Below are 19,025 nucleotides of genomic sequence, written 5' to 3'. Positions count from 1 at the left end.
TAGATATCTTTCAACATTACAGTCTTTTTAGTACCAAAGTCCCTCTTTTTGTTACTATACTTCCACCACAGCTCAACAGGGAAACACTGTCTGAGGAAACACAAAGAGGGAATTTGATGCTAAAAAGACTGTAAATGTGTCAGATATCCACTTGATATGACTAACTCAGACTGCTGAAGCCTCATATAAGCTTCACATCAACTTTTAAATGCATTTTTGCACAAAATGTGTAAACAAACTGGATTTTGGCCTCAATCTCTTACATGGAAAGCACATTTAAGGGGATCTTTTAATTGCCCGTATGAACAGGAGGAATGATTACAGTGAGGAAGAAAATCTCTTTCACTCTTGATATGGACACCTGACTGTTTTAAGACCCACTTGAAAAATTGTGAATCTCTTCTTTAACGTTTTATACAAAATTATTGTAACAGTAGGAACAAACTATGTCCTGATAATCTAGAGCACATCCTTCTGATCTAGACATCAGAGAATTTCACAAAAATGTGCTATAGTAGGTTATACCTGGAAAGTGTGTTTTTATGTCTACTTAGTAAACCAACATGCACGGCGGTAAAATCTAGGTAGAATTTAGCGTTTATAAAAGATTAGATGTCTGCTCTAAAATTTCAGGTTCAGAAATTTCAGGAATGCACCAGGGGGAAACTGTGATGTACGAGTTTACAGACAGTTCTTGAAGTTATCATATATGCACCTGCGTCTGAAGGACGCTGGCTCAAAGCCGCGCTGTGATTGGCCTATTGTGATTAGAGGCGGGAGCTTTCTCCAGAGCAGAGCGGATGATTAGGCAATACACCTGACTATCAAGATAAGTGCGTCTACCTGTCACTTCCTGCTGTCGGTATTTATTCATTTTCAATTCTTTTTTGGTGTAGGGATGATTTGGCACGTCACTGCCATGTTTGTATGATTTCGTCTAATGTATCCCGCACGGTCTGTGTATCCTGCGGACCAAACGTTACGACCTTGGCGTCATGTTCGGCTCAAAGGAGGAGTAACCCCCGTGGACACTACTGAGAAAACACCGCTCGGGTTTAATCAACCACCGCGGCTGGACTCATTTTAATGTGGACTCATATTGTCGTGTATCTTAAAACAGCAGCAGCAGCAGCAGCAGCGCGGGACTCTGCCTGGAGGAAAGGTAGGCACGTCAGAGGCGTCAGCAAGCCTTCACTGTTAGCGGGCAGATGAGGCTGAGCAGCCGCTGTGCAGCGCGGGCACACAGCAGCAGGCCTGGCTGTGCTGCGGGGATTCATACGGGCTGTTAACGCCGTGTCATACCGAGCTGCTGTCGTGACAGGAGCCTGAATGCGGACAGAGACACGGTGATTCATGGACATGACTGCGCGTGCGTGCGTGTGCGTGTATGTGTGTGTAAGTGTGTTTGTGTGTGTATCTGCGACACTTGACGTGAATCTCAGCTGTCAAAACATGTTTGTGTATCGTGCAGGGCCGGCTTCAGCATTTATTGGGCTGTAAGCAGAAAATGACCCTCCAGCCCCCCGCGTTGTACCACATATATAATGTGTAATACAACTCTAAATGCCATATAGTGTTCCTCAATATTACAAGGCATCCTACACGATCCAATTAGTGACATGATGAACATGCTCTTCTGAAGTCCTTCACAGTACATGACATAAACCAATTGATTCAAAAACAATTTACACAATGTGAATATTATTATATCAACCCAGAAAATACAACATAGTAAAATAGGTTATTTGCCCCTTTTAAGAATGGTAGTCTAAATAAAGAATTAGAAATGCTCTGTGAGCTCCTGTATTATTACTAATGTAAGTAATGGACTAACCCTACTTCACTTCCTCCTTGGTTTGATATGATACTAAATTCTTTACTGTAACTTATATTTATTTTCAGTATGGATTCATCTTTCTTTAAAAATATTAAACAACTAAACATTTAGCCTATAAAATGCCGGCTGGTTAAGATGCATACCACCCTAATATATCTGCCCATGCTTCCTATCTCTGCACTTTGGTAAAAATCTTTAAAATGTCTGAAAATAGTGAAGAACGTCCCTCACAATTTCCCAGAGCCTGAGGTGATGTCTGGAAATTGCTTGTATTGTCCGGCCTTCAGTCCAAAACTTAAAGATATTCATTTTAGTACTATGTTTACAATCATATCAAACAGAGAAAAGCAGCAAATCCTCAGCATTAGAAGCCAGAGCCTGAGAATGTTTCACATTTTACTGTGTTAAATGACTTGAACTGTTAGAGATGAGAGAAACATGTCAGTCACATCACTATTGATTGGTTGTGAGTGATATATCTGAGTCCGTGTGTCCTTCATTTTTGGCTAACATAGACATGATGTCAGACTGAGTAGTGACATGAGAATGAAATGACAATACAGGCTAACCTTTCAGCTGATCACTGCAACACAGTCGGGATTGTAGATTGATTGCTTTTTGAATTTATCCTTTTATTCTAAAATCCCATGAACATGTCTGATATTCTTTTCTCATTAAATTCCTCTGCAGAAGTGAATCTAGAGGCTGCCATGTCAGCTATTTTACCTCCATGCTGATGTAAACAACATGACAACACACAAAGCCTGTCCCGAACCTGTCCCTCACTACAGCGTCCCTGTGCAGCAGCTGTGGGGAGACGCTCATTTAAAATGGGGAAGGTATAAATAAACACATACACTGTGGGACACAATGTCTGTTTCCCACTAGAAGCAGGAAGCAGCCGTCACCATGGATACTGATGCGTGCATTACTCCTTGTGCTGTAAAAGCATAACTTAACACCCCACCTCAATTAAACCCACCAGAACCATGTGACATGACATAAATGGTGAGCCTGCATCATTTTTTTTTTCTTGAAAATGGCTGCATGTATGAGCACAAGAGAAAAAATAATTTAGTGGTGATGCTGATGGTTTATTTTTGAATTTTCAAGTAATCAGTGTGCAGAACACATGCACATCTTGGATGTCCAGGTCCAACAAAATTGTAAATACTTTCTGCTTCCCAAGGCAAACCTATAGAATGCTCCCCTCTGAAAGCCCCAAACCAACCTTTTATCAGGTTTTGTGGTTTCATCTAAACCCATCATGCAAGGTCAGCGTGAGGAAAATGAGGTACGTGTAGGGACAGTGTGTTATGTACGTTGATTCTACACACATAATGTCTAATACACCCATGCAGGTGTTTTCACTCAGTATTTAGCTCTGCACTCTGTTAGCTTTGTTGGAGATATACCTTTATTCTGCTTAAGGGTTAAGCTTGGTTACTGTGTCATGCACGCAGTCACCTCTGCAGCTGTGTGTGCACTGTTTTTGTTTAAGAACCAGTGTGTAGGATTTAGTGGCATCTAGAGGTGAGGTTGTAGATTGCAACCAACTGAATAGCCCTTCCCTCACCCCCCTCCCCTTCCAAGCCTGCAGAAGAACCTACAGTGGCTGCGAAACTCATGGAAAATGTGAAAGGCCCTTATCAGAGCCAGTGTTTGGTTTGTCCGTTCTGGGCTCCTGTAGAAACGTGGTGGTGCAAGATGGTGAGTTCCGTGGAAGAGGACCCGCTCCTTATGTAGATATAAAGGACTCATTCAAGGGTTAAGAAAACAGAACAATTCTTATTTTCAGGTGATTATACACTAATTAAAACATACTTATGAATATTATATTCCATTTTTGCCAAGTCTGTTCTGTTAGATGTCACTGAATTCTTCAGACTGGACTTTTCAAACTTTTACCGTGTTATTGTGGCGCCAATGCAAAGTACATGTGTTGCTGTTTTCTTCCACCTACCTCTGCACTCTTCTTGTCTCTAAACATTTGTTGGCTGACTGGTTGCTGAGTGTTTTTCAGGGTTTTAAGAGATTGGAAGAACAAGTGATTAGGTCGGGGTTACCACAGACCATTGAGCCAGTCCACAATAAGGAGTCACTTGCAGACGGCCTGGTCACAGATAAGGATGGGAATTGTTAAGATTTTATTGATACTAATGCCATTATTGATTCTGTTCATTTGTCCGACTTTTTATTGATCCTTGATTCTGTGTGGAAAAGTAGGCTCCACTTGTTTATCAATGACCTTGCATCTTGATGAATATATGAAACATAACTGGTAGATGAGATAAATGATCCACAACCAAAGGTTAACTACATTAATTAATGGATTAATTCATTTGAAAGCATCGTACAGTCTCCTGTCTGTATGAGAATAAGTGCTCCTCTGTGTTAACATCGTGTCTCCAGCAGTGGAGAGCAGTCTCTCCACTCAGGGAAAGCCATCGCTGTCCAAGACGCTGAACAGGCGCAGGGTTTTTGAGGTGATTTTCTTCTTATTTTCTATTCTCTTTTCTTTTTCTCACCTCAGAGTTGGTTATAGTTGTTTAATGCTGCAGTGTGTGTTGGTCAGCCGGTCTTGTTTGTTACTACTTTGATCGCTGCTCCACTAACATTAGTTTTTGAGTGACGGTGAAGAAAGTTCACAATAAACTTCATCTTGCAAAGGTAATTATTGAGTCCTGAAATCAAAAATGCTTGCAGCTGCCTTTTTTGAAGATGAATTACAAGATAACTGAAAATAACTCTAGTGTGCGCGCGCTGTAGACAGTCTGGAGGCTGCACTGCCCTTGCAGTTGAGTTCCGCCTTCAACATCACATGTCTGGGCATCAATAAGAGGAATTGATAAGCTTGGAGTTATACGATTCCGTCAGACTGGACAATTTGTAACGGGTTCTCAACTGGAACCGGTTCTCGATTCTCATCCCTAGTAGCAGACAGCCTGGTTTGAAAGTTTGAGAGGCAAGCAGAGAGCCAGCTGCAATAACTTAACTGCAGAGGTTTTTTGAGGGTGCAAGTATGAGATAAGACCTGCATGAAAACCATGCAGAGGAACATGGAGTTTGGTGTGTGGTTATTTGATTAATTTCAGTTCAGTTAAGTAAATGTATTAATTAGGGCTGCAACTAATGACTCTTTCCATTATAATCTGTCGATTATTTTCTCGATCACTGTTTCTCAAAGCCCAAGGTGACATCCTCACATGTCTTGTTTTGTCTCGACCGACAATCCACAACTCAAAGACATTCAGTTTACTGTCAAGGAGGACTAAAGAAATCAGAAAATATTCACATTAGAGAAGCTGGAATCAGAGACTTTAGACTCTTTTTTTTTTTCTGAAAAAAGATGAAATAAAATAATTTATTTGATCTGCAGTTGCATAAAAAAATAACGATTCCAACAACTGTAAAAATGCTGAATATCAGATCTGATAATCGACCAGGCCGATAATTGGTCAACACCTAATCTTTAGACCTTGTTAACCCTAATTCTATTAATTGTTCGTTAACACTGTTCTCATTTGCTACCTCGTTTGAATCAAATGTTTTTAGTATGCGTAAACAACGTAAACAACATGCGCATTTGTTTTGCTCTAGTGTGACATCTAGTGGGATTGAATGTTTTATATTGCAACTTTTTGAAGTAAATATAGCTATAGGTTATGCTGCATTAAGGCAGCTATAAATTAAGCTTTAGTTAGTTTACAGCAAAATAGTAAGCTAATGCTAACAATATGCTAACATTATTGAGATCCCAATATAATCTAAAATTCTGACTACCTTTTATGTCCTTCATTATGGGATTTGTACTGATTTTAATACAGTAGATTTTGAAGAAATCATTTTACCAGGTCCTGAGAGGACATCAGTGTTAAGTATTTGGTCCATTTGGGATCTCCCAACTAGTAGCTTGCTGTCACATGATAGACCAATTGGATTCGCTGTAGCAGCTCCAACGAAGCTGATTGGTTAAAAGTTGAACATCCTGCTCCTCTTTCTTACGAAAAAAAGTGTACAAAACTGGAACACGCAGTGCACTCACACACTCACACACACATAAGTATTTTTGCCTCACAGGTCATGACACCTGCAAGTATGTATATGCAAGCTTGCAGAACAGGATAGTTACAAATATAAATGTACAAGTTAACAAAACTAAAGTTACAGGTATAAACATAAATGTACGAGTTTGCAAAAATAACTTTAACTAACAGATACAAAACCCTGTTTTTAAACACACCTTTTTGAATGATATAATATTCCATAGCTACAAATTACAACCTTCTGGCTTTGTACTGAAGTTCATTACAATGTACAGTGTAGCACAAAGTCAAGAGGTTGCGTCTGCCTTACACAGAACTACTTTCCAGAAACTGAAAATGTGATCGCAGTTATTATGGTGTGTTCACACCAAACACAAAGCAAATTTCCCCCTCACATTACCTGCGCGAGTTTGACCAGGGGATCATTTGTGTTTATTCTCCCCAAACAGCCAGAATACATTACTGTACATTAGCCGTAAGCTAGCGAGCAACAGCAGGCACTGACTGCGTGTGTGTGTGTGTGTGTGTGTTTGCGTTCAGTTCAGTTCAACCTCTGACTGAACTCAGCATACACCAGAGACTCCGGTTCTTTCTGTTATTTCCCGCCAATCTCTCTTCTTTTTCCCCTCTCCTCTCTGTATGTTCATGATGTAAAGTACATTTCCCCTCCAGTCAGCCATCAACTTGGATGAAGAGAGACTAATTACATTAACACCTGACAGTGGAGTTTGGCACCTCTATGGCTCGCTGCTGCAGACAGTTTGAGAAGTGAGAATGACGATAAATCCACTTTTTAATCCCAAAAGTTTAATGAATAAACTCTGAGCTCTCCTCCCGCCAGTAAACTGCTCCAGATCAGAGCAGAATTCAGTGTGACTCTCTCCTCCAGAGCTCCCCGGCGCTTAGCAGCTGTCTGTTGACTCCGTCTGGTCCTCCCCAATAGAATGTGTTTTCACAGGCTTGTATTACAATACTGTTCTTATATGGGACAGTGTGACATGTTGTATAATGAGTTAACGTGTGATTTAGAACTGGAATGATAAGTTGATCAATAGAAAATTGATTGTCAACAACTGTGATAATCGTTTTTTTAAGCAAAAATGCAAAAATTCATGAGTTCCAGCTTCTGAAATGTGTATATTTGCTAGATTTTTTAGTCCTCTATGATAGTGAACATGGTATCTTTGGGTTTTTGACTGTTGGCCAGACCGAACATCTGAAGATCTCACCGTGGAGGTTTTATAAATCAAACAATGAATTTAGAAAATAATCTGAAGATTAATCGTTAGTTACAACCCTACTGTGATTCCCACCCAGACTACCAGCCCACAAAAAACAATTTAATAGGAGTCATATCATAAACTGTAGTGTTTTCTATGTTGTACATATCGAGACAGTGAAATGAAGACTTCACTAGACTATCTATTTCTGGAATCTCATGCATGTTAAAATCCAGAGAGCGGCCCCTCTCATCCCCTACTGTTGTGAGGATGTAAATTGTCTCTGATGGGTCAGATGAGCTTCTGGTGGCGTGCATGTTTATTCTTCTACCCACAGGAAGTGATCAATATACAGACAGCAGTGAGTGAGAGTGATGTGTTTTTCCTCATGTGTTCTCAGTAACACCTCTTTAAATCAGATTGCTGAAGGTCAGCTGTCCTTGAAGCTGTGTGGACCTTCCCCACACATGATGGCCACCCTCACTCACTCCCACTCTGCAGATGGTCAGATTCTTCTGTAGTGTATCCTGCCTCACAGAGACACAGGCTTGAGTATTGTACTGTATAATGTATCTTTTTTTGTGTTATGTTATTTTGTTGGTTGGCTTGCTGGGGCACATACCAACCAAATGGGTTTATCCTATTTGTCCTGAGGGTGGCACTAGAAGGAAATGTGGTCTTCCTCAGGAGACAATGAATTTGCTCAAAGAATTTCATTATCTTTTTAGACTTGTTGACTTGATCCAGTACCTGCAATCAGTATGAGCTTCAGCACTGTTATTATTAGCAGATTGGATGTTATCCACATCAAACAGTGATTCTTACTGGGAATCCACATCAGAGGCCAGTCATCAGCGGCATGTAAGTATGGCTGAAGTGTCATTTTCCACCAAAGCAGGCGGATGAAATAATAGGTGGCATCAGAGAGCTCACATGATCAGAAACCTGGATAGTGTTAGAATCATATAAACAGGAATGTGAATAACCAGGTTTCTCATGTTCTATGTAAATTTCATATCCTGAATATGATGAAAACCAGGATAAGACGATCAGTCATTATAGATATAGGCCTAGTTCACAACATATAATCAGCAGGGGCCAGATGCATGAAACTAGGGCTGTACTTGAAGCTTTGAAGCTTTGTTTGTTGCCATGGTATTCGAACGTTAAAATCAGTATTTGAATATTCATATGTATGTGTGTTTGTGTGTGTGTGTATGTGTATATACAGTTGTGCTCATCAGTCTACATAACCTTGCAGAATCTGTAAGATGTGCACCATTCATAATGTCTATAGTTGTGACCATTAAGTTCATTTTTGGTCTCATCACTCCAAATAACTTAGTTCCAGAAGTTTTGAGGCTTGTGTAGGTACTGTTTGGCATATTGTAAGTGGGCTGTTTTGTGGCGTTGGCACAGTAACAGCTTTTTACTGGCAACTTGACCATGCGGCCCATTTTTTTTCAAGTACCTCCTTATTGTGCATTTTGAAACAGCCACATCCAACTTTCAGCTGAAGTTGCATGTGGGTTTTTCAACCTGAACAATTTTCCTGACAATTGTAGCTGAAATCTTTGTCGGTCTACCTGACCATGGCTTGGTATCAACAGAACCCTTAATTTTCCACTTCTTTATCAGAGCTTGAACACTACTGATTGGTATTTTCAAATCTTTGGATGTCTTTTTATATCCCTTTCCTGATTTATAAAGTTCAACTCCCTTTTCTCGCAGGTCCTTTGACAATTCTTTTGCTTTCCTCATGGCTCAGTATCCAGTACAGTCAGTGCTACTTGACAGTTTGTGAACCCTTTAGAATTTGCTCTATTTGTGCATTAATATGACCTAAAACGTGATCAGATTTCCATTCAAGTCCTAAAACTACATAGAGACATCAGTTAAACAAATGAGACAAAAACCTTGTTCATTTATTTATTGAGGAAAATGATCCAATGTTACATATTTATATGTGGCAAAAGTATGTGAACCCCCAGGATTATCAGTTCATTTGAAGAGGAAATTAGAGTCAGGTGTTTCAATCAATGGGATGGCAATCAAGTGTGAGTCTGGGAGGCTCTGCCTTATTTAAAGAAGAGAAATCTGGGTCTTCACTATCAAAGTCTGAGCTTCACAACACAGGTTTGTGGAAGTGTGTCATGGCTCAAACAAAGGATATTTCCAAGGATCTTAGAAGAAGAATTGTTGATGCTCACCAAGCTGGAAAGGGTTACAAGACCATTTCTGAAGAATTTGGCAGATCATGTACAAATTGAAGACATCCAACACCATTGTTACCCTCCCCAGGGGTGGTCAAACAACAAAAATCACATCAAGAGCAGGCGTGTAATAGTCCGGGAGGCCACAAGGGACCCCAGGGTAATGTCTAGGAAACTAAAGGTCTCTCTTGCAGTGGCTATAGTCGATGTTAATGAGTCCACCATCAGGAGAACATTGAACATCAATGGTGTGCATGGCAGAGTTGCAAGGAAAAAAGCCACACTCGCTCAAGACCATGTGGATAAGCCAGAAGGCGATTGGAACAATGTTCTGTGAATGGATGAGACCAAAATTGAACTTTCTGGCTTGAATGAGAAGCATTATGTTTGACAATGAGCAAACACCGGATTCTAGCATAAGACCCTTATCCCATCTGTGAAACATGGTGGTGGTAGTATCATGGTTTTGGCTGCTTTGCTGCCTCTGAACCAGGACAGCTTGCAATCATTGATGGAGCTATGAGTTCTGAGTTGTATCAGCCAATTCTACATGAAAATGTCAAGGTATCTGTCTGTGAACTGAAGCTCAACAGAAAGTGGGTCATGCAGTAAGACAACGACACTAAACGCTCAAGTCGTTCTACCAAAGAATGGTTAAAGCAGAAGAAAGATAATGTTTTGGAATGGTCGAGTCAAAGTCCTGACCTTAATCCTAAAGATATGCTGTGGAAGGACCTGAAGCAGGCAGTTCATGCAAAGAAGCCCACCAACATCCCTGAGTTGAGACTGTTCTGTAAGGACGAATGGGCTAAAATTCTTCCAAGCTGATGTGCAGAGCTGGCAAACAGTTACTGGAAACATTTGGTTGAAGTTATTGCTGCAAAAGGGGGTCACACCAGTTACTGAAAGCAAGGGTTCACATACTTTTGCCTCCAACAAATATGTAAGATTGGATAATTTTCCTCAATAAATAAATGAAAAAGATGAAAAAAAAGTTTGTTTTTTTTTGTCTCATTTGTTTAATTGGGTTCACTTTATTTAGTTTTAGGACTTGTGTAAATATCTGATCACGTTTAGGTCATATACATGCAGAAATACAGAAAATTCTAAAGGATGTGGGGGTTGTGTGACTCTCAAAACAATTTATCCACTGTTTTACAGCCGCAACAGTAAGGCCAGTGGTGTACTGGCCATTGGGCATACTGGGACAAATCCTGGTGGGCCAGTGCCCTTTCTGTATGCCTGTCATTCGGGATGCACATGAGAGTGTGCTGCGTGCCTGTGTCAGGCAATCACAGCCTAGGCTGCATACCTGTGTCAGGCAATCACAGCCTAGCACCCCGCTTTACTCTCACTACCAGAAGGGAAGGGGGAGACAAAAGTCCCTCACTCCAGCTTTAAATGGGTAGACCAGGATTCAATAATGGACTGTGGAATTGGCAATATATAGGCACTGGTAAACAGGCTGGCTGTGGTAGACTCGATTATACAAGAGCGTGTTGGGGCAGGCAGTAACGGTATGGATATAGGAAGATCATGTCAAATAAAATAACCTTGTGATCAGACACACAAATATCACGTAGAACAAAATTGCTAAGCGAAAGGCCAAAGGACAGGAGTAGTATTAAAATCACCTAAAATTAAAAGCCTGTTATATCTTTACATGACAACAGATAGGAGCTCAGAAAATTCACTAAGAAAGGCTTTGTTCTGATTTGGTGGCCTATAGACTATAACACACAACACAGGTAATTTACTATTTAACACAAAACCTAGAAATTCAAAAGTAAAGAAAATGCCAAAGGAAGCAGTAGAACAAGGTTAAATATTCCTATAGATTACAGCAACACCACCACCGTGACCTACCGTGAATATCTGTACTTAGCCAAGTTTCTGTGACAAAAAAACATATCCAGCTTATTAATATGAACTTTTACCTGTTGCACCATCAGTATTTTTATGAAATCACAAATGCTCAGAATCTTATATTCCCGGAACACTGGCACTCCCCTCTGTCCATTCATAAAAACATATTTGCCTTGTGTTGAAAACCAGTGGACATTAAGACAGCTTGAAACTGGCCCAGGGTGTGACAGTAGATTGGGAGGGGAGGGTGTTGGAAAGATGCAGTTGTCTCAATTTTGTCTGAGGAGAGACTTGGAAAATCCCTGATCTGAGGGGTAAAATCTGAATGTTCAGAACTCAATTTAGTCTTTCTCTATTTTCATTTCTAAATTGGAAAATTAAACTAAGAGGAGTTACATGGACCCTCAGAGGGTTCTACAATATGTTCTTGTCATTCTGACAAAATTTGAAAAAAGACATTGTCACCATGGCATTCGAAGGAAAGTGATCTGCCCGGGGGAAGCACCATCTGTTGTTCACTTTTCCATGTGTCAGGCACCACTTATCCAGTTCTGCTGTGAGCTACACTTCCAGCTCCAAGCAGGATCAACACATTTGTTGTGACTGGGACAGACAAGGACTTCACCATTTCCGTAGACTTGTGTACAACAGGTTTACTGTTTCCTTACTAGATATCCAATAAAAGGAATCTTTGATGGAACTGTATGAAGTACATGCAAGTTACAAACTTAGAAATTTGACAAATTTCTCTGGTATTTGATTATTTCAAAGCATTTCTATTAGGGGTGTAACAATACACAAAATTCACGATTCGGCATTCACGTTGGTTTTCGAATCACGGTTCGGTACGATTTCGGCACAGCAGGAAAAAAAAAAAGAAAGTTAGAAAATAACATTTTGGTCTTTTATTTTGAAAAATGTAAATACCAAACAATGGCTCATTGATCATAACTATTACCGACAGAGTTTAGTTTTGCTACAATGGAAACTGTTATTGAAACAGTTTAGTTGTGCCTCAGTGGAAACTAACTGAAACAGTTATACTGCATTGGAAAAAGAAAACCTTTGTTGCAAGGAGTCAGGGCACCTGCTGTTTTATGCTGATTTATGTGTCTCCGTCTTCTGGGTGACGTGGGCCGTGATTGAGTTCAGGCTTTGTTGAGTCTTTGTGATCTTGTTGAGTGCCGAATAAACTTTCCTTTAATCAGCCTTTAAGCCTTTAATCAGGCTTGAGTAAACTTTGTCTGGGTCAGCACACCTTCAAAAGGAAAAATAACTTGAAACCAAATGTTACAAAAATTATAATGTTAACAGAAAATCCAACTGTCTGTGATCAAGTTGCACTGTGGGTAATGTAGGTGGCAGGTTTTGACAAGGATGAAGAATGTGTGGGGAAAAAATAAGTTAAATCCAAAATGGAAGCAGACAGTTCTATTGATCAGTTCCTCTTTACATTCCAAGAGTGAGCCAATAGAGAGCACAACCCAGTTATAAATGGAGCTGGCAAGAGCTGATCTGAAAGCTGAAGATCCGGGTATGAGATAGTTTTCAACCAAGCCCTTCTTGACACTGATCTTATCTCAACATGATAAGAGTACAGCAATAAATACATGAGTCATCCTCATCAACAGTATGTGAGGGATGACTACCAAGAGCCTGAAGTTCAGCCTACAGTATAGAACAGTATAGTAGAACAGTATAACTCAGGAATGATTGTCAACAGTTGTACTGACCCACTGACTTCAGAGGAGCTGAACAGAATTGAAAATCAAAGCTAATTAGTTTCATCAAGACTAGTCTAATTAAGTTGTGTGTCCTGACTTTGTAGACCAAAACAAATCTTAGCTCTAAACGCAGAGGCACTGTTTGCACTGAAATCATTTTTCTCATTTAAGAGCCAATTTGTAGACATGGTTACATGTTTAGATGCTGATGAAACTCATACCAACTAGTATTCTGCACGTTTATCTAAACATACCTAAGTTTGATGATTTGAGTATCAACTTCTCAGCTTCTTCCTGTCAGGACATTAATGTGATGAAAAGTTTTCATTTTGAATTTTAATTTGATTTATTCAAAAGATTATTATTACTTTTATGATTTTATGATATAAAATGTATTTCTGATATAAAATGCCATCATTGTTACTTAGTATCTCATTATTGTGACTTAAAATGATGCCATAATAGGGCTGTTGTGTTTTATTTGAAATTCGAACTTTGCACAAAAGTGGGTAAATATTAAATATTCAAACTGTAATAACCTGTACGAATTAAAAGTTTACAGGCTATAAGTGCAACAGACAGTTTGAAATATTTTGCCTTGTGATCCAGCAGAGGACATCCTTAAAATTCATTATCAGCTTGACCTATTGCTCTTTGACCTATCAGTAAACTAAGCTAATAAATAAAAACGGAGAAGGACAGTGGTGAGCAAAGCCGTGCTGATCAGATAATCATGACAACAAAGCATCTGAGAAGCAGTGTGTGGAAGTATTTTGGGGGCTACACTGTAGATGGCAAAACTACCAATGAAGATAAAGCTGTTTTTCCAATTTTGTAAAAAGCAGCTGCAACAACAAATCTGAGGACTCAGCAGCTAGCTTACCACACAAGTGAGGCAGCGGGGGCTTCAAAACAAGCGGTCAACTCTACAACCTTGTCTGAATGCCTACTCAAATCTCAAAACAATCTCATAACACATGATGCATATGTATATGTATAACAACACAGGATAATATAAAGACTATACTCACCAGCAAGACAAAAAAGAAAATGAAGTCAAAATTATGATGCCTACCGTGAAGTTCAACCAAAGCTGGATTTATGGTTGACACATGGGGATAACAATAGTCTTGTTGTGGTTACCAGTGGTGTAGGGTTTGATTTATAATTGTGTAGCTGCAACCATCGAACATCAAAAAATGTAACCATTGGCTGCTGAGAGGATTAATGTAGGGAGATCTGTCCGACATGCTGTGTCCAAGCAAGAAGCATGAGTCTAGTCTGTAGCTGCTTTTAAGGGTGTTTATTTGACCCGATGATAAAAAAAAAAAACACTTTGACGACTCACATGCTCTGCATAGATGTTATAAAGAGGACAACAATATAGCGATAGTAGTCAACAGAAATTGTCGGCCCCTACTCACCCACTCTGTTACAAACAAAACTGAATGACAAACAGGTGCAGAAGATGACTTCATTTACTACCACACCACCCCAATGACACACAGACACACCTACCTCCACAAAGACACACTCACTACTACCGGTCTGACCAAATACATCCCTTGTTCTTACAAGTTGGACTTCATATGTTGATTGTTGATGTGGCCACCTCAACACTGGACAGATGTATTGTGTGTAACTGCGTTTACATTCTTTCATTCACTTGGTGATATACAGCAGAGTGTCGATAGAAAAGTCAGTCTTCTCTCATTACTGAATATGAGACTATGCGTGCAGTTGCCATATTTATGTTCTTTCATTCATTGTAATAGAGTGGCAGTAGGGTAGTGGAGTAAAGGTATCTTAGGGAATCTCATGATTTGATTCAAAACTAATTCTTAATTGGGGGGAAAAAAATAGAAAGGGAGGCTCCATTTTTAGACTTACTGGAGTGCACTGTGTGCCAAACCATTGACTCATGTCCTTAATCCACTGAACTGTAAAATAACACATAACTGACAGGTGTTGATGAGGGTCACTGTCTGGCAAACAGGAAAAAGCATAGAAAAGTGTGAGAGTAAAAAAGTGAACTGCATTAATGTGGAAGCATCCTCCAGTTTTCTGCCAGAGAAGAATGGAATCAAAGTGTCATAAAGTGACTAACATCACTGTTTCAATGTTTTCTGTTTCTGTGTGTGTAATGGAGTAAGACAGAAAAAAGAATTGTGTGTTTTGTTGTTTTGTTCTGCCATCGTAAGATCATTAGCTAGTGTTATTTATGTGGTAGAATTTTGTCATTTGTGAATTGATTCAGTGTTGTTGTGATACTAATGTGAATCTTTTTTCATCAACCCCTATGGTGAAGATGGTTTTGTTAGCTGCATGCTCCTGTAAATTAGGAGATATTAACCTTTTTTTCAACTTGCTTCATTCAGTCTTCACTCAAGAATCTGCACTGGCATCAGAAACTTGTAGGAGAAATCAGCCTCCACATGGTATATCCATAGTCTCTGTAGTCCTGACATCTTGGTCAAGCTCTGTAAGAGATAAACCGGATGACATCATCAGTTTTTTTTGTTACTGCTTGAGATGAGTAAACTGATATTTAAATATGTTTTAAAATAGTTGAAGTTGAAATATATATTTTTTTCTTTGCTGGAATAGGTTTGTAGTTGGTGTCCACAGATAGAAAAGAGGAGTTGTAATGTAATATAGCTGCTATAGCAACCATTGCTGTTAGCCCTCATAGACTTTTTCTATCCCCTCCTCCCATCCCCTGCCACACATGACGCCTCCTTAAAATTTGATTACCATGCTGCTACAGAGATAATTAAGCTGTGACCCCTTTTTGCAAAGCTCTCAGGGACTCCTCTACAAAGGTGTTTGTTCAGTGAGGGGGGCTTAATTATGGACAGTGTAAGCAGAGACGGGCATGTTAGTAATGTAAGAGTGCTGTACGGTGGAAGGAACTGTACCTGACAGCATGTGTGTTTTCTTTTTTCAAGGTCTGTTGATGAATTTCTGAGTTGTGTTGTGTAGTTCTCTCACTACACAAGAGAGGCATATTGTTTGACAGATAGATGAATGAACAGATTATACTGTAGTGCTGGGTTGGCTGATCTCTCCTCACTCTTTCTTTCACTCTTTTTTTTCTTTTAGTCTCTCACATACAGCACAACCTGCTCATCATTCCGACACATATTTCTTCAGTTTGTGTATTTGGCAGTGTGTCTGCCATGTAGAGGAGGGAACATGTGTGTCTGAAGCTGTTTCTGCGTAGCTAATTGTATGTAGCAAGAACTGCTCAGAGATTCATGCATTTCAGCATCACTGTCTCAATACTCAGCTCACCTTTTTTTTTCCATTTCTAGTAATGCAAAACTTATCTTAACTTATAACCTATACTTATACTTATGAACTTATACTACACTGTTTTTTGCAGTTGGCGCTGTATATAAGAAATCAGCATTCTTTACCATTTGTGTATTGACAGGAATGAATACAGTAGTGGCTCTGTCATTTCCTTTGTGCACTGCATTGTGGGACATTGTGTCCATCAACAAGTGTTTTTAGTATGTATGGTGATTGCTTGAGTGTACTGACACTCTTCTCCTACCAGTGTGAACACACTATAAGCTGTATAGAGCTGGACACAGTGAGGGTCTCCTGCTGTGGCTGGAGGATTAATACTGGTGTATACTGCCATCTGATGGCCACATGCGTGTGTTACTGTTCAGGGAACACTAACACGTTATTAGATATTAACTTCCTCCTTCCCGAAATGTCAGCAGTTATTTTTTAATGGATTTAAACTTTAATTGTTTGGATTTAAACATGCAAAATTCTAAACCACATGGTAAATTCTACTTTTATTTTATGTATGGCACTACAGTGTTAATTAACTGTGGATGGTTAATGTATAGGTCATTGTGATGCCAAGTAAAATCGCTATTAAGCATGGTGATTACTGGTTCATCAACATGTCCAAAGAAGTGAATTCAGTTTTATTAAAGAGACATCATCTGCTCTTGGTGGTAAATTGGAGCTGCTGTATTAATATTTGAAATTCAGTGACCCAGCCAATAATACGTCTCCTCAGAGGAAAACTCTCCACAGGATTCAAACTGTCAGTGCATCATATCGGAGAAAGTCCTGTGATGGTCACAGCCTCCAACACGCCCACCTATAATGTGTTTTTTTTTCTGTTCCTCTCTATCCAAGTGCGTCACCGGTGCGCCCGGCAAGCCTGGCCACAAAAAATACCAAAAACGCGAATTAAATGGCCACGTCCTCAGTTTGTAACACAGGCGTTCTGTTTTGTTGTTGTTTGTTGTTGTTACTTGGTCTCCAAGCCCGAGCTGAGATAACTCTGACCCTGCCATGACACCATGTCCATCTATCAGGGTTATTATCTCATACTTGACAAAACTCCCTCAGAGCCACTGAAGAAGTTATAGAGCTGAGTTGTTGTACTCTCTGTTACTAGTAAACTGATCTTCAGTGCAGTGCATCTGCATTTCTCGGTAGTGCTCTTACACAAATGCAGAATTTCAGTTTCACATTAGAGGGCATCTTAGTACTGCAGACAGCCAGTCTGCTGGTACTGCTGATATTATCATCTGTCTATTATTTCTAGGTCCTTTACTCTGTCTGCTTGCATGTATGTCTTCTTGTGGTAGGTTTTATTAGCTCTCTGCTTCAGAGTATCTTAGTTAAACTGGTGTGCAGACCTTGCAGAAAAAAAAGTGGACCAGTGTATGTAATCAGATTTTCATTATTAGGAAAAAAAAAAGTCACATACTTTCCTATATTCATGTTAGTTTCTCAGATTTGCTTCTTCTCATTCTTCAGCTACTCACAAACCATAGTTTCAGCAAACATTTTGATTAAATGTGGGTGGATTTCTCTTTTTGTCTTCACTGCTGGGACTAGAAACTTTTAGGAACATGTGAGAGCCTTGTTTTCATTTTGTGGCCTTGCTTTTCACATGCAGCTCTTGTATGGTTGAAAAAGTCGGGACTCTTATCTCTGTTAGAATGCATAGTCAGAGGTGACCCGGTGGCCCAGGGGCGAAGGTGCTGACTAGAGCTGCAATTCATACAACAACTATTGTTTTCAATATCGATTAATCTGTTGTTGACAGAAATTGGTGGGAAATGTCAATCCCTCTTTTCCGTAACCCAATGTGACGTCCTCAAATGTCTTGTTTTGTGCCAAAGAACAGTCCACAACACAAAGATTCTGATCTTTATTATCATAGAGGACTGAAGAAACCAGAAAATATTCTCATTTAAGTAGCTGGAATCAGAGGATTTGGAAATGTTCTTCTTTAAAAAATGACTCAAAACAATTAATCGATTACTGAATTTGATTAATTTGATAGTTGGCAACGAATCAATTAATTGACTAACTGTTGCAGCTGTAGTGCTGACTATTAACCCTGATATCTCCATCAAGCTGAGGACAACATCTCTGTCTCCCTTTATTTTCTCTCTCCTGTTAGCTGTTTAAAAATAATAAAAAGCAATGCAGGATAAAACCATGAAATGATGTCTTCATTGCAGTATGGCTGGATTTGTCATCAGTTTGTACTGTGGACTTGCTGGGGACAGCGGCAGCTTGTAAAAAATTTGGTGTCCCTAGTTGGGTTTCATTGCAGATTTATTCAACTGAAAGTGTTGCGCGGTTATAGTTAGGAAATATGAGGTATATGAGAAAGAGGCTCAAAATATCCCAGAATCCAGATATATATCTCAATATGGCTCATATATGCAAGATCACACATTCAACGTCATTCAACACAATAAACTGTTGTGTATCAGATCAGACGCTATCTGATTATATCATCACAATATGATTCTACCAAAAGATGTTGATATACAATAACATTGGAATATTACCAGAGCCTGGTCACAGTTCAACACAAGGCTTAGTATCAGCCTGTTGTGGTCAATGTTGGTGTTAAACTTCGGGAAAAGTCAAGGAGATATCATAGATGTATGCTTGTGTGTGTGTGTGTCTGACTATGTAAACTTGCACTATCTACCCACATTTGAACTTAAACAGCTTCTCTTTGGTCTTTTCATCCTTTTGTTCATTGCTCAAAATTACAGAGCATGAATTTAAATTCTAGTCAATGTTTCCAAAGGTATTAGTCAAGCTGAATTTTGTGCATA

At 39.5% G+C, this 19,025-nt stretch overlaps 1 protein-coding gene across 2 annotated transcripts in view; it reads left to right on the top strand.

Moving 5' to 3' along the window:
* Window positions 1-812: 812 nt before the first annotated feature.
* Window positions 813-19,025, top strand: part of LOC122968979 (ras-specific guanine nucleotide-releasing factor RalGPS1-like) — a 121,396-nt gene continuing 103,183 nt past the window's right edge. The window contains exon 1 of one of the 2 annotated variants that reach the window (XM_044334532.1): window positions 813-1,162. The gene's annotated coding sequence lies outside the window, so the exon portion shown is untranslated. Of the gene's footprint in view, window positions 1,163-15,282; window positions 15,345-19,025 lie in introns of those variants that run through there. The other variant, XM_044334533.1, reaches the window with a different exon arrangement.

The sequence above is a fragment of the Thunnus albacares genome, chromosome 18 (assembly GCF_914725855.1).
Source record: "Thunnus albacares chromosome 18, fThuAlb1.1, whole genome shotgun sequence".
Classification (NCBI taxonomy): Eukaryota; Metazoa; Chordata; class Actinopteri; order Scombriformes; family Scombridae; genus Thunnus; species Thunnus albacares.
This window is presented reverse-complemented; position numbering and strand designations above follow the sequence as displayed.